Raw genomic sequence first — 14,388 nt, forward strand, 5'->3', positions numbered from 1 at the left:
CATCCAATTTCCTTTGATCATCCTTGAGATGCCTCGACAACTTCATTGAAGTCCACCTGTGGGCAATTCAATTGATTGGACATGATGTAGAAAGAAACACACCTTTCGATATGAGATCCCATTTGACAGTGCATGTCAGAGTAAAAACCCTACCGTGAAGTCCAAGAAAATGTCCGTACAACTCAGAGATAGAATTGTGAGGAGGTATAGATCTGGGGAAGGGAACAAAACAATTTCTAGCGTGTTGAAAGTTCCCAAGAGCACAGTGAGCTCCATCATTAGAAAATGGAAAGAACATGGAACCACCCAGACTCTTTCTAGAGCTGGCCGTCTAACCAAACTGAGCATCTGGGCAAGAAGGACCTTGGTCATAGAGGTGACCAAGAACCCAATGATCACTCTGACAGAACTATAGAGTTCCTTGGCTGAGATGGGAGAACCTGTAGGAAGGACAACAGTCTCTGCAACACTTCACAAATCTTGGCTTTATGGGAGAGTGGCCAGACTGAAGCCACTTTTGAGAAAAAGGCACATGTCAGCACATCTGGAGTTTGCAAAAAGGCACGTGAAAGACTTTGAGAACATGAGGCAAAAGATTCTGTGGTCTGATGAGACAAAAAATTTAACTCTTTGGCCTGAATGCAAAACGTGACATCTGGCGGAAACCAAGCACAGCACATCACCCATCTAACACCATCCCTACCGTGAAGCACGGTGGTGGCAGTCTAATGGTCAAACACCAGGAGCAGGTCAAAACATCAGCAGCAGGGAATGGGAGACTTGTAAGGATAGAGGGAACAATTAATGGAGCCAAATACAGACAAATTATTGAGGAGAACCTGCTTCAGAGTGCAAAAGACCTTAGACTGCAGCAAAGATTTACGTCCCAACAGGTCATTGACTCAAAGCATACAGCCAAAGCAACACTGGAATGACTTCAGAATAAGAACATGAAAGTCCTTGAGCGGCCCAGCCAAAGCCCAGACTTGAATCCCATTGAGAATTTGTGAAAAGACTTCAAGATTGCTGCTCACCAACACTTCCCAACCAACTTGACAGAGCTTTAGCAAATCTGCAAGGAAGAATTGGAGAAAATCTCCAAAAGTTCAGGTGTGCTAATGAAGGACTTTGTATGATGGAGAATTCCAAATTGGCTGCTGACTTTGGAGCCCAACCTTGAAAACTTTGCCCAAGTAAGATAATGGCTGGTCGTGAGAACCAGGAATTTGAGCAACTGATCTTCTTCAAGAGGATTGTGAAGAAAGTATCTGGGAGGATATTGCCCTTTTGGAATGATACGGTCCTTTGGAAGAGCTAGTGAGAGTGTGAGATTTGTCAGGATTGAAAGACACATTCCAAGTGTTTGACCATCTTATGATTTGTCAAGGCCTCAAGAGAGGGAAGAGGTTGCAGCCTGCCTGCCTGAAGGATGAGGGATGTCACGGCAGAGGGTGGAGTCTTCAGCAAATAGATAAAATACATGTTCCAGAGAGACCGTTGATGAAGATTAGGAATAGGACTGGGCCCAGAACTCTGACTTTAACATGGAGAGGAAATGAAAGAATTATGTTGGGAGCTACACAGCGGCTACGAGGTGGAGGATGTCAGAAACCGAAGAGCGGAGCTGACCGGGAACACCATAGGCAGATTATGGAGAGTAAGGCAGGATGCCAGAGTGTATCAAAAGCACGAGATATGCCCAGAGAGATGGCCCTGATCTCATTTCTGACATTGCGGGCCTCCATCTATTGTTGGGTGAGTAGAAGCAGCATATCCAAGGTGGAGTGAACTGGTCTGAAACCAAATTGGTGATCTGAGATGGGGTTGTTGGAGAAAAGGAAGGATTTCATATCAACTGCGATGATGGATTCCATGACCTTGATTATGAGAGGAAGTAAGCTGATAGGTCTGTAGTTAAGGGGATCCATTTTTGTACCTTTTTCATTTTTTATCTTGCCAAAACGAAGTTTTTGCAAGATATGTTAGTCAGCTTGTATGTTTTTTTTTTTGTTTTTTTTGTTTGTCTGTAATCACGTATAAAAAATTCTGCAGAGCACAGTCATCATTGGAAATTTTTGTAACTTCGCATATCAGAGGCCTATAGAGGTCCCTTTCAGCGCATAAAATTTTGAAGGTCAAGGTCAAAGGTCAAGGTCACTTTGTCGCAAATCAGGGGAGTCGACGAAACCCTTATTTTTTGAGTAATTTTGATCGGATCGTCTTCAAACTTCATGGGAATATAGTTCATGGTCTGGCGCTCAACTGATTAATTTTTGGTGGCGATTGGCCTTGACCTTCATGGTTAGCGCCTAAGGTCAAACATATTTGACCCCAAGTCAAATTTTCAAGTTTTAGGAACCATATCGTGTAGTACCTCAAATTGAACACCTCGATGAGTGCTTTCTAGATATGTCAAGCTTGAGACATTATGACGTCATTTGGTGACGTTATGAGGCAAACACATATTTTTCATGGTTACTCTGAAGAACGATTCTCATCGGAATCTCTCGTAGGCAGATATTCCTCAAGGAGTCGCTCCTGGTGGATAGCAGCTCTGTTCACCTCAGTGTGACCTTAAAGAAGTCACACATGGTCACCTTTTGGCAAGATACAGGTCACCCTGCGGGTGACATTGGTTTATTTGATTATTGGGCATGGGCAGTGATTTGGCTGATTTCCAAGCTGATGGAAGATGGGTTTTTGCTTCGTATGCGAGGGGTAATTAGAAATATGGCATCCTACAAAAATATGCAATTTGGCATGTCTGTCTGTCTGTCTGATGGTTTTTTTGACCACAATACATTCAGTGGTTACAAACCAAATCACAACCAAACTTGACAGAAGGACTAAAGGACATGCAATGGAGGTTGTAGCGACTTCATTCCCCACCCGCTCCCCACCTTCCCAAGGGGATGTTCCACCTTCGGTGAATACCCTGTTAAGGTGTATATCCGTTTTAAGATACCTAATCATGGCGTTTTTCTCAGGCCGTTTGTAAAAACAAAAGTAACAAGAAAAAGAGCAATCAGAGATTGCAGACCCTCGCCAGGACTTGTTTTGTATGGTGTTCTTGTAGCTTTGTGTGGCGTTTGTGTTGTTTTATGCGGTGTATTTTGTGTGGCATTTGTGTACTGGTGTATTATGTAATTAATAAGAGACATAATTAGAACCTGCCACTTTATAACTACTGCCAGTGTTGACCGGGTACCAAGACGTCCCGCTTTGATTGGACACCTGACCCTGACCCATGACGTTTTCAAAAATTATTCAACTGAATTTGGAATGGGATGAAAACAAATTCAATTCAGATCAAATGAAAGACCAAATAGGTATAGTCCTGCATTGGAGTAATCAGAAGAAACCCAAACAAGCAAAAAGAAAAGATGAAGTCATGAGGAGGAACTTGGATAGGATTCACATCTCAGCTGCTACTCCTCTACCCTCAAACCCGCCCAAGCACAGCCTTATTAAAAAAAAAAAATAATAATAATAATAATAACAATAATAATAAAATGAAAACGTACCCAGATCAAAAAAATTAAATAATCACTTAATGAAAGGAAATTATAAAAATTAAAGAAAAAAAACTCCCTCCATTTAGCAATGTGACCTAAAAATAACGTTTCATAAGAAATTTCAGAGATCCAAAATAAGCTTAAATTTAATTATCGGTGGACTCTCGATGGACTTGACACGATTTGTTAAGATTTAGAAGTCTGCGTTTCAAACCCCAGCGAAGTAATGAATTATATGAACGAATTGAAATATGGTGCATGTTGCTTCCTTGCTTGACGCTCAACATTTAAAAAGGATCGAGCATGGACATTTGAGAGAGAGAGAGAGAGAGAGAGAGAGAGAGAGAGAGAGAGAGAGAGAGAGAGAGAGGGAGAGAGAGAGAGAGAGAGAGAGAGAGAGAGAGAGAGAGAGAGAGAGAGAGAGAGGTTGGGAGTGTCGGAGGGGGAGGGAGGGAAGAAAGAGGAGAGCAGGAAGAGAGGAGGGCAGAGAAGAAATTTGAAACCAAGACTGCAACACAATAATCCTATGTGTGACATGTAAAAATATATTGCTTCCTGAATAAGTAATAACAGAGACAAGACAATGCTCCCTTTACAGAGCTGCAACTTTGTTACGACATCACGCCAAAAAAAAAAATGATGGCAGAGACTAGACAGTGTTTCCTCTGGGTAACTGCAACTTGGGTACCGCAGACAAACAAACTTTGAAATCCTAGCCAAGTTCACAAATCCTCAATTATTGCTGGACAAGTGCCAGTCCTTATTGAGCATGATTGAGTCTAGAATGCCTGGTCTTAGAGCTGTTGGGGACTATTTCATCAATTATTGTTCTTCTTTCAGTCAGAGAGTGGTTAATGCACGGAAGGGTCTCCCTGGAAAGGTAGCTGCAGTGGAGGGGGTGGATAGGTTTAAATGGGAATTATGTAGGTACCTGTATGCATTGGAGAAAGAGGGCTATGGGGATATGGCAGGACTTTTAGTTAGCTTGTGGGTGGATGGGTGATGGATACGGTACGGTTGGTGCAGCACAGGCCTGATGATGGGCCGAATAGCCTCCTCCGATGCCAAAGTTCCTTATGCGTGTGCATCAATCAACATTCTTGTTTGCAATAGGTGCTGTTAGTTTTGTGAAACCAGCTGTTGATGCTTGCTCATTGCTGGTTAAAATGGAAAGCATAACTTCGTTTTGGAAATAAAACATACAGTGTTCCAAAGTGACCCGTCGATTCCTGAAAATCTGAAATACATAATTGTCTCTTTCAAAAAGCAGATTTGCTTCGTGTATACACGGGGCTGGTAACACAACAGAGCACGATTGGTTAATCTTCAAACCAACAACAGGTGTAGCTGCTTCATAAAGGCAATTGAAGGGACCCATGATATTTATTGCGAGTGAGCTATGACCACAAAATCATCTGCCTACAAATCCCTAAAGAGCAATAAAACATTTTTAAAAAGATAAGCAAAAATCAAATGCAATGACACAAAATAAAAAATTGTGGATAGGAAGAAACCATTTGGCTCATCACACCTGTCAAATCCACACACAATTATCCGTCTAAATGAATCAATTCAAATCGATAAATCCATTTACTTAACACTTGCTGTCCACATATTTACATTTTACTTACAATTAACGACAGAGTCCCATTTAACCTGTTGAAATTGCCACCACAAGTCAATGCAATAATTACGTTCTATCCAATCCTGGAAATGGCGATCAATCATCCCTTGTTATCCCATATTCCAATTTCTGAGCTTTTCTATTCTCAACGGCTTTCCTCTCTTGCTGAAGCAAACTTTTCCACGTTTAACCTGTTTTTCAGCTTTTCCTGTCTGGTTATACAGTCAGACAGGATGGTGCGTAGGTAGTGCACTTACATTTGAGCTGTCTAATCTGGGTTTCATCCCAACCGCAACGATAAACTGTCAGATCAGTGCTTCGCAGGCATTGCATCACAAACTAAGTGTACTGGCCCTAAAGGCCCAGTCACACCTTGACGTTTTAGCCAGCTTATGCCGATTTTTGAAAAATTTGTTTAAAACGCTGGCATACGTCGAATATGTTATGGGTAAGTTTTGGAAGCATTGAGAGCACGCTGAAAAACACTGCCATACGTCGTAGTACGCTGGCTTTCACCATTGTACTTTGAGATTGTCCTCAAAATTTAGCATGCTTGAAATTTTACGACTTATGCCAGCGTATGACTCACAAGTTCCGCTACGCTGGCCATAAGTTGTAGGCACGTTATGCGATCGTTGACACACGTTAATTGTAAGTTAATCATAAGTCGAAACACGTCGAGGTAATGTTTAGCGTACCCGAAACTTATTTCTAACCTATGAGTAACGTGTTGTAGGCACGTTACTTCTAAGGTACTCATAAGTCGAAACACGTCGAGGTAATGGTTAGCGTCAGTGTTCCAGACTCGTTGTTTTTTTTTTCGGAACGACGGTGATGTTGACACTTCGATTTCTAGTGCAGTTATGATTTAAATCGTTGAGCGGCAGCCTATTAATTATATTATATTATAACCGCACTAGAAATCGAAGTGTCAACATCATCGTCATACCGAAGAAAAAAAAACCCAGGGAGTCTGGAACACTGAGGCTAACCATTACCTCGAAGTGTTTCGACTTATGAGTAACTTACAAGTAACTTTTGGCGACGTGTGCCAACGATCGCGTATCGTGCGTACAACTTATTCCCATCGCATGCGGAACGTGTGAGACATACGGCAAGTATGTCGTAAAATGTTTATCACGTTTATAATTACAAGACGTACTCCACTTACTACGATGTATGATAGCGTACTTTAGCGTTCTATTCACGTATATCAAACTTACCCTTACCATATTCGACGTGCGCCAGCGTTTTAGACGCATTTTTCAGAGGTCGGCATACGCTGGCAAGATCGCCAACGTGTGACTGCGATGTTGACACTTCCATTTCTCCGGCAGTTATGATTTGAATCATTGTGCAGCAGCCTTTTAATAGGCTACGCCAGGTGATCGTCGGCGATACATGCAGCGCGCTATGCATAAGTTAGACTATCGTTGGGCATAGGTTGTGAACGCCGACAACAGGCTAAGCATTCGTTGGTATAAGTTATCTATAAGACAATGAAACGTTCTGTGTCCATTACTAATATGTTATGCAGACGACCAACTCGTTATGAATACGTCCGAATCTTTAAAAAAAAATATCAAAAGTTCAGCGTAAGCCAGCGTTTTACATACATTTTGATACGTTGCCATTGCTGGCTAAAACGTCAAGATGTGACTGGGCCTTAAGGTAGTTGTTAATCTGGGTGTCCCGTGCGTGAGTATTAGTTGTTGGATGTTAAAGACATAACGGTGCCTTTCACGAGGAGTCGGTGAATTATTGCCAACACCTTCGACAAATTCCAAATTTCTGCAAATATCAGCTCCAGTCTAATGACAGGCCGGACAACCTTGTTCATTAAAGACTTAGGCCAAGCTTCTCCTCAACCAGGATTAATTGTGGCCATTAATGTCGTGCAGTAGTAGGAGTAGTCTGTCCAGTCTGCTTTCAAGTTCCTTGTCTACTCGACTCATGGGGCTCCTTCATGTTCTTTTTAAATTTATTTTATTTCATAGAATCTAAGGCACAGAGTGGAGCTGTCATACACATACAGATGAATACATGAGACACAACACAAGATTGTTGGACGAGACAAACACAACCAATATCTTCACTTCCTGGGGCACCACAACAATGGCACCGCTTTTCAAACCACACTTAGTGGGGCACTGCCCAAGAAGGAATTTCCTCCTGGACCTGTGGGGAGAGTCTGTGTTCGTTCTCTTTCTCTCTTTCTCTCTTTCTCTCTTTCTCTCTTTCTCTCTTTCTCTCTTTCTCTCTCTCTCTCTCTCTCTCCTTTTAAATGCTGAACATCAAGCAAGGGAGCAGCGCATACCATTTTGAAAGACTTTGGTATTACTCAGCCAGGGTTTGAACCACCGACATCCCAGACTCAGAGTGGACAATCTCATCATTACACCACCGAATCGATGCCCAAATTTATGCTGAGCCGGCCTCTGTTTGTGTTCTTTCTCCTCTCTCCTTGTATGTCAACTCCACATGCTCCTTCACTGTGTCAACATCACTCCTCTGTCATTCAGTTCTATGACTACTAACTACTTATCCACATGCCCAGATAAGGGGCATAGCAACCCCTTCCCCCCCCCTTGGGTGGGTTGACCCTTTTGCATGGGGTTAGGGCAGGAAATTTTTTTGGTCAGGGTGCTAACGATTGATCGCCTACTCTTCATGAAGGACATCATGGGATCTTTAACATCCACCAAATAATGCCGGCAGATAGGACGCCAAGTTCAATCTTCACCCGAGCGACAGTATACACATTGATGAATCACCTTGCCTGTGAAACACCGGGATGACAGTTCATAGAGCCTGGGCGGAGGTTCGAACCCAGGCGAGATGGCTTAGAAGCGAGTGTGCACACGTCTAAGCCATCCTGCCAGCCCATTTGCTCCTTCATTTCTATAAAAAAAAAGTTGGACATAAAGAGTTCATTATAATTTTTTTTTTTTTTTAAACGTCAGACTACCCTACTTCTTCAAAGTATACCAAGAAGTTTTAATGTCCACAGGCAATTACTTCCAGATTTTAATTTCTTACAAAGTTCCTCATACTGCCATGATACCAGTGTGGTTACAATTTCACCTGGATTTTGGTTTGTAAAAAGCAGACGGATGCGTATAAAGTAATTTGGGGGGGAATTTGTATTCGTAGTTTTGGCAACCAACACCCATAGTCACACATTTTCTAAATGAATCCATTTTCTGAAAATCAAGATGGCAGTGAGTGAGAAAACAAAGACTATGAAACAGTAATTAACTAGAACGGCACTCAGTGGAGCACATACCTACGTCAGACTGAACAGTTTACATCTGCGGTCTAATCGGCCTCCACCAAAATCTAATCAGCTTGTTCTTGTCACCGACCCAACTCATCCACCAAGTTTTGGCAAAACTCATCTACAACTCTCAACGGTGAAGAATCACTTAAAAAAATTTAGTATCCGGATTCGAATTTTCACCAAAGTCTAATCAATTCGTCCTTGCCACACACCCACCCTGTCCACCAAGTTTCATCTGAATCCACCCACAACTTTGAGATATCATGTTCAGAGGTAGACAGACAGACAGAGGTGAAAGCATAAGGTGGTGGAGGTCATTTTGAAATCTGTGACAAGCTGGTGGTTTTGGCACAGTCCTGGAGATCCAATTGACTTGCTTGCTGGAATTATGTAATGTAGCTCGAATGGTCCAAAATTCGTTCTCGCTATAACCCAATCACGAGGCATTTGTGATAATCAACTTACTTTATGCAGATAGAACCTCACAGCATCGTCAATGTGTGCAGAAAAGGAAATTAATCAGCACGTTTCCAAAAAAAAAAACAGTTTATAACACGCACGGGTGATAACCATTTAATTATAATTCATCAAAAGTGATAACTTGGTAAAATTAACTTTGACAAATTAGTGTGGATTATATGGTTACATACAGGCATACACACAGAATTTAAATACTTTACTCCAATGAAAATAATCATGGTGTTGGTTTCACGGTTAAGGTGGCTGGCTTAAGATCGTAGGGTCTTGAGTTTGAGCCCCTGTCCACCATTGAATTAACACCAGGTGGGGTTGACTCAGCCTGTCATCCTTCCGAGGTCGGCGAAATGAGTGCCAGTGTACTGGTATTAGAGGGCACTGCATCAGCAGCACATCTGCACTCCCAGAAAATGATGCAACCAGCAGCCACAAGCTGCACACGATAGCTAGCTACTCAAATGTACGAGGGTGAGTCAAAAAGCATCTGCAATATATATTTATTTAAATAACATAACTACAATTGAGCATGTATAAGAGCATCATTTATTTTTTTCCCCACACGGAGCTCTCCTCCTTTTCGACACACTCAGTCCATCGGTTCACAAGCTTCTGGAAGCCCTCAGGAAAAAATGTTTTTGGCCAAGTGACAAGCCACACATGCACCGCTTCTTTCACTTGTTGGTCAAGCGCAAAGTAGCGGCCTCTTAAAGCGTCGTTGAGTGGACCAGACAGGTGAAAGTCCGAAGGTGCCAGGTCACGAATGTATGGAGGATGCTCCAACACCTCAAAGTTCAATTACCGGAGGGTTTCCACAGTATTATCAGCAGTTTGTGGACGGGTATTGTCATGCAGCAATGCAACACCTTTTGACAGCAGCCCTCGGCATTTCCTTCAAATAGCTGGTTTCAACTTGTCCCGGAGCATTTCACAATAACGGGCACTGTTTAACATTGTGCCCCCCTCTTGATACCGTTCCAAAATTGGCATTGTGAGTCCTAGAAAAGTGTGGACATCACTTTTCCAGCTCATGGTTGACTTTTGAACTTATTTTTGACTGGTGATGTCGGATGTTTCCACTCCATGCTCTGGCGTTCACTATCTGGCTTGTAATGGTGGATCCACATCTCATCACCAGTGACAATGAGTCTCAAAAAAGCATTCCTTTATGACAAAAGTGGTTCAAAAGACTTTGGCAGATTGTCACACGGTTGTGCTTATGCTCTTCTGCGAGTTGTTTTGGAACCCATCTTGCAGAAACTTTATGAAAGCCAAGTTGGTTGTGGATCATTTCATGTGCAGAAACATGACTGATGTTCAGATGTTGTGCCACTTCGTCAAGAGTCGATAGTCAGCTATCTAGAATCATGGCGCGGACTTGTTCAATGTTTTCTTCTTTTGTGGATGTGGATGGGCGTCCAGATCGTTCATCATCAGCGACACTTGCGACTGCTTTTGAACATGGTAAACCAATCATACACACTCCATTGTGGTAAAGCACTGTTCCCATATTGTGCTGCAAGCCTGTGATGTATTTCTGCCCCCGGTATACCTTCATCCCACAAACATCCTATCACTGCATGCTGCTTGCTCTTCTTTGGTGCAAACGGACAGCGGAGCAGTCATGTTAACTCCTTACAACGACACAACTACTGACTGCTCAAGGTTAAAACTGTTTCACAATAGCACAATCAGTTTGTGCTTGTACCTGCAAGTCCAGTAAGCAATGTGATCAATGCAACACAGTTTTTAATAGATCAGTGCAGATACTTTTTGACTCATCCTCATAATAAGCAAGGATAAAATATAACTTTATTCCAAATCGGTGCAGAGATATTGAAATTAAAACATAAAAGTTACAGATCGACAAATACAATAACCTTGGGTGTTCATATCTGTGATTACATTTATCATTAACATTCCGCTAACAGTCTAGTATGTAAGGCTGGGCTGGGGAAAAGGTAGGGTGATGTTTAGTTGCAGTTTCTCTTTTAATAGGAAACAAAGCATTCTTATCTGGCAGCGATTTAAATTGCCAGCTCACATCACAGATTTTAAGCCTTCTGTAAACTCCAACATGGTGGTAAAAGCTACATGCGAAGCACAGACTAGACCAGTCCACCATTCACAGCCCTGGCTTAGAGATGGTTTAACATGTCGATGGCTTGACCGATGGCTCTCGTACAAACACACTGAGCTCCAACTTTGACTCCAATGGCCAACACTTCTCCTCACCCTGCATTACAAACACTATGTTGCTATATGACTTTTTATATTTAAAAAACTCCATTTATGACTGAGACAACCCTGTTAGTGTCAGTCAACCCAAAGGTGCAACCTGCCCATATGAATTTATTTTTGCTGTAGAACTTTTTTTGGATGCTTTTTTTTATGGAGTGTGCTTTTCTGGTGTGTTTTGATACTTCTATAATAAAAGTATACAAAAGTCAAGTCTGTGTTTGTCTCCCTCTCTCTCCCTGTGTCTCTCTTTCTCTCTTGCCCACTGGTGGTGGTTTGTTGTTTGGGTGTGGTGTCATGGCCGTTTGCTGCAACTGCTCTGTGCTGTGGTGAGTCGCTAGTGTGGTTTTTTCCTTCCTGCCTCCCCTCCCCTCTTTCCTTCTCCTCCTTCGATCATGCTGTGTTTGTCTCGTGTGTGTGTGTGTGTGTGTGTGTGTGTGTGTGTGTGTGTGTGTGTGTGTGTGTGTGTGTGTGTGTGTGTGTGTGTGTGTGTGTGTGTGTGCGTGCGTACATGTGTGTGTGTGTGGAGCGAGAGAGAGGGGAGAGAGAGAAAGAACTAAGAGAGAGAGAGAGAACTAAGAGAGAGAGAACCAAGAGAGAGAGAACTAAGAGAGAGAGAGAGAGAGATAGCGAGATAGCGAGATAGCGAGATAGCGAGATAGCGAGATAGCGAGATAGCGAGATAGCGAGATAGCGAGATAGCGAGATAGCGAGATAGCGAGATAGCGAGATAGCGAGATAGCGAGATAGCGAGATAGCGAGATAGCGAGATAGCGAGATAGCGAGATAGCGAGATAGCGAGATAGCGAGATAGCGAGATAGCGAGATAGCGAGATAGCGAGATAGCGAGATAGCGAGATAGCGAGATAGCGAGATAGCGAGAGAGCGAGAGAGCGAGAGAGCGAGTCTTTTGACGTCCTTTTATCACAAAATATAAAAGAAATTTACATATTCATATCCACCATTGGTACAAGCAGATTTAAGAGAAAACAAACAAATTCAATTTACCAGGAACATAAATCATACAATAATTCACACACTACAAATGTATTACCAGTTGATTTTCATGTACCACACAGATCCCTGCATGACACCAGGTATTGGTGAACTCATCAAGTTTTTCCACGTTTTTGTAGAAACAAAACTCCAGTTTAAGTCTCACTATCACAAGGGCATTAAAAAAATAACATGACGTCACAATGCCCGATAGGTTTTACGTTCAATTTCTCTTTTCTTGAGAGATATATTGCCAGCTTGGCAGTCGCTACGAGAAACCTCAGAAGCATATTAACTTTATTGGGTTTGCCATTAAACCCAAAAATAAAGGAACGCAAAGAGAACACAACATTCTTTTTTTTTGCCACACAATTTAACCAATGAAAAAAGGGAACTAATCTCACACAATCAATAAAGCCATGGAACACGTGTTCTGTATATTCACAAAACGGGCAACACATGGATGTCGGAGAAAAATGACTAATTAGTTTCTTGGAAGGAACTATCCAATGAATTAGCCTCCATTGGAGATCACCAGACCTTTTACTTATGAGCTTGCTATACATGGAGCCCCATACAGGTTCAATGGGGGCCTCAACAGGCATCAGTCTCTTCCACCGGGTTACGCCGTTTAATGGTGTATCTCCCAGCAGTATCTTAACACAAAACTTGTACAAACCCTTACTACTAGCCTTTTGAAAGAGGTTTAACCCCATGCTAATGGAGGGTAAGTTGTCTGATTTTATCCGTCTCAACAGCCCGGGAAAAATCCACTCATTGGGTAATAGTTCAGGCTCATGGGTCCAGCAAACTCCAAGTTTGAACCCTATCCGGACGACCTCTCTCAATACTTTTCCAGTCAGTCTTTCAGATCTAATTCCGGTTAGATCAGAGATTTCTCGAACCGATTTCCACCCAAAACCTGAGGTATGCCGGAGGTGCCACACTTTTGTGATGCCGGCTATTATAAAAATGCTGGCAGAAAACCCTACTTCTGGATATACCCGGGAAAAGATGATTATAAAACAAAGGTTCCTGAGCAAACACTTGAATGACATAGGTGTCCTTCTGTCGGCACACTGAGATGCTTTGCCAAACATTCAACATACTCTGATAGAAAACCGGGAGCGGAGAAAAGTCGACGTGTTGAAGCAGGATCAGGAAGCATTCACGGCCGTATCCAAGCCCACCTGCTTGCCGCAAAATCTGAGCAGCCAAGAGATGACTTGGTAGTTGCTTGTCCGACATCAGTCTTTGTACTGAGCACAACCGAACGGCCATTATACGGCTCTTGATGTCGACCATACCCTGGCCACCCTCGGCCAATGGTTGGCATACAACATTTGGTCGTAACCAGTGATGGCCTCCCCAGAAGAAGTCCAAGAGTTGCCTTTGCACTTCCTTCAGCAAGTCTTCCGGTGGTTGCAGACAGACGAACATGTGCCATAATGAGGAGGCAACCAAATTGTTGATTACCAGAACTCGCCCTTTGTACGAAAGATGGGGCAGAGCTCTTCTCCACCTGCTCAATCTTCTCTTGACATGTTCAACAACACCATCCCAGTTTTTTCCATACTGTGTAGATCCAAGAAACACCCCAAGATACTGAACGCAGTCATCCACCCACTTTAGTTTTGCAGGAAGGTGTACTGGCGGGGCTGGTGCCATTCCAGATAGATTGTTCTTCACGAAGGGAACCCATAATGCTTTGCTTTTTTCCCAGTTGCACTTCAGAGGAAGCTAAACGAAAATAATCCAAGCACTTGATAAGAGCAGCAGTATCCTTATCATCCTTAACAAGAACTGAGACATCATCAGCATACGCTGATAAGACAATTGAAGGGTACTCAGGGGATATTACTACTCCCAAAAGATCCTTCCTTAGTAACACTAGAAGTGATTCCATCACAAGGGTAAAAAGTAAGCCAGAGACTGGGCAACCTTTCCTAACCCCCCTTTGAACCTGTATGGGAGAACAAAGCTCATTGTTCATCTTAACTAGGCTGAAAATGTTATTATATAACAGAGCAATATAATTCCTGAAATTACCCCCAAATCCACACGCTTCCAACACTTGATGCAAGAAAACATGATCGATGCTGTCAAAAGCCTTTTCTAAATCAATGAAGAATATACCAAAATCATTCTGTACACAATTACCATCTATCAAATCTCTCATAAAAAATATATTATCATATATTGATCTGCCCGGGATGCAATAACTTTGATCAGGGTGAACCAGATTGCTGATTACTTTTTTT

The 14,388-nt window shown here is 42.5% G+C and overlaps 1 protein-coding gene across 11 annotated transcripts in view; it reads right to left on the reverse strand.

The window, feature by feature from the left end:
- Positions 1-14,388, reverse strand: part of LOC147019533 (ADP-ribosylation factor-like protein 8B) — a 121,931-nt gene that overhangs the window by 37,099 nt on the left and 70,444 nt on the right. The window lies entirely within an intron of this gene.

The sequence above is a fragment of the Eptatretus burgeri genome, chromosome 9 (assembly GCF_056783735.1).
Source record: "Eptatretus burgeri isolate ZD-2024b chromosome 9, Ebu_testis_v1, whole genome shotgun sequence".
In the NCBI taxonomy this organism is placed as follows: Eukaryota; Metazoa; Chordata; class Myxini; order Myxiniformes; family Myxinidae; genus Eptatretus; species Eptatretus burgeri.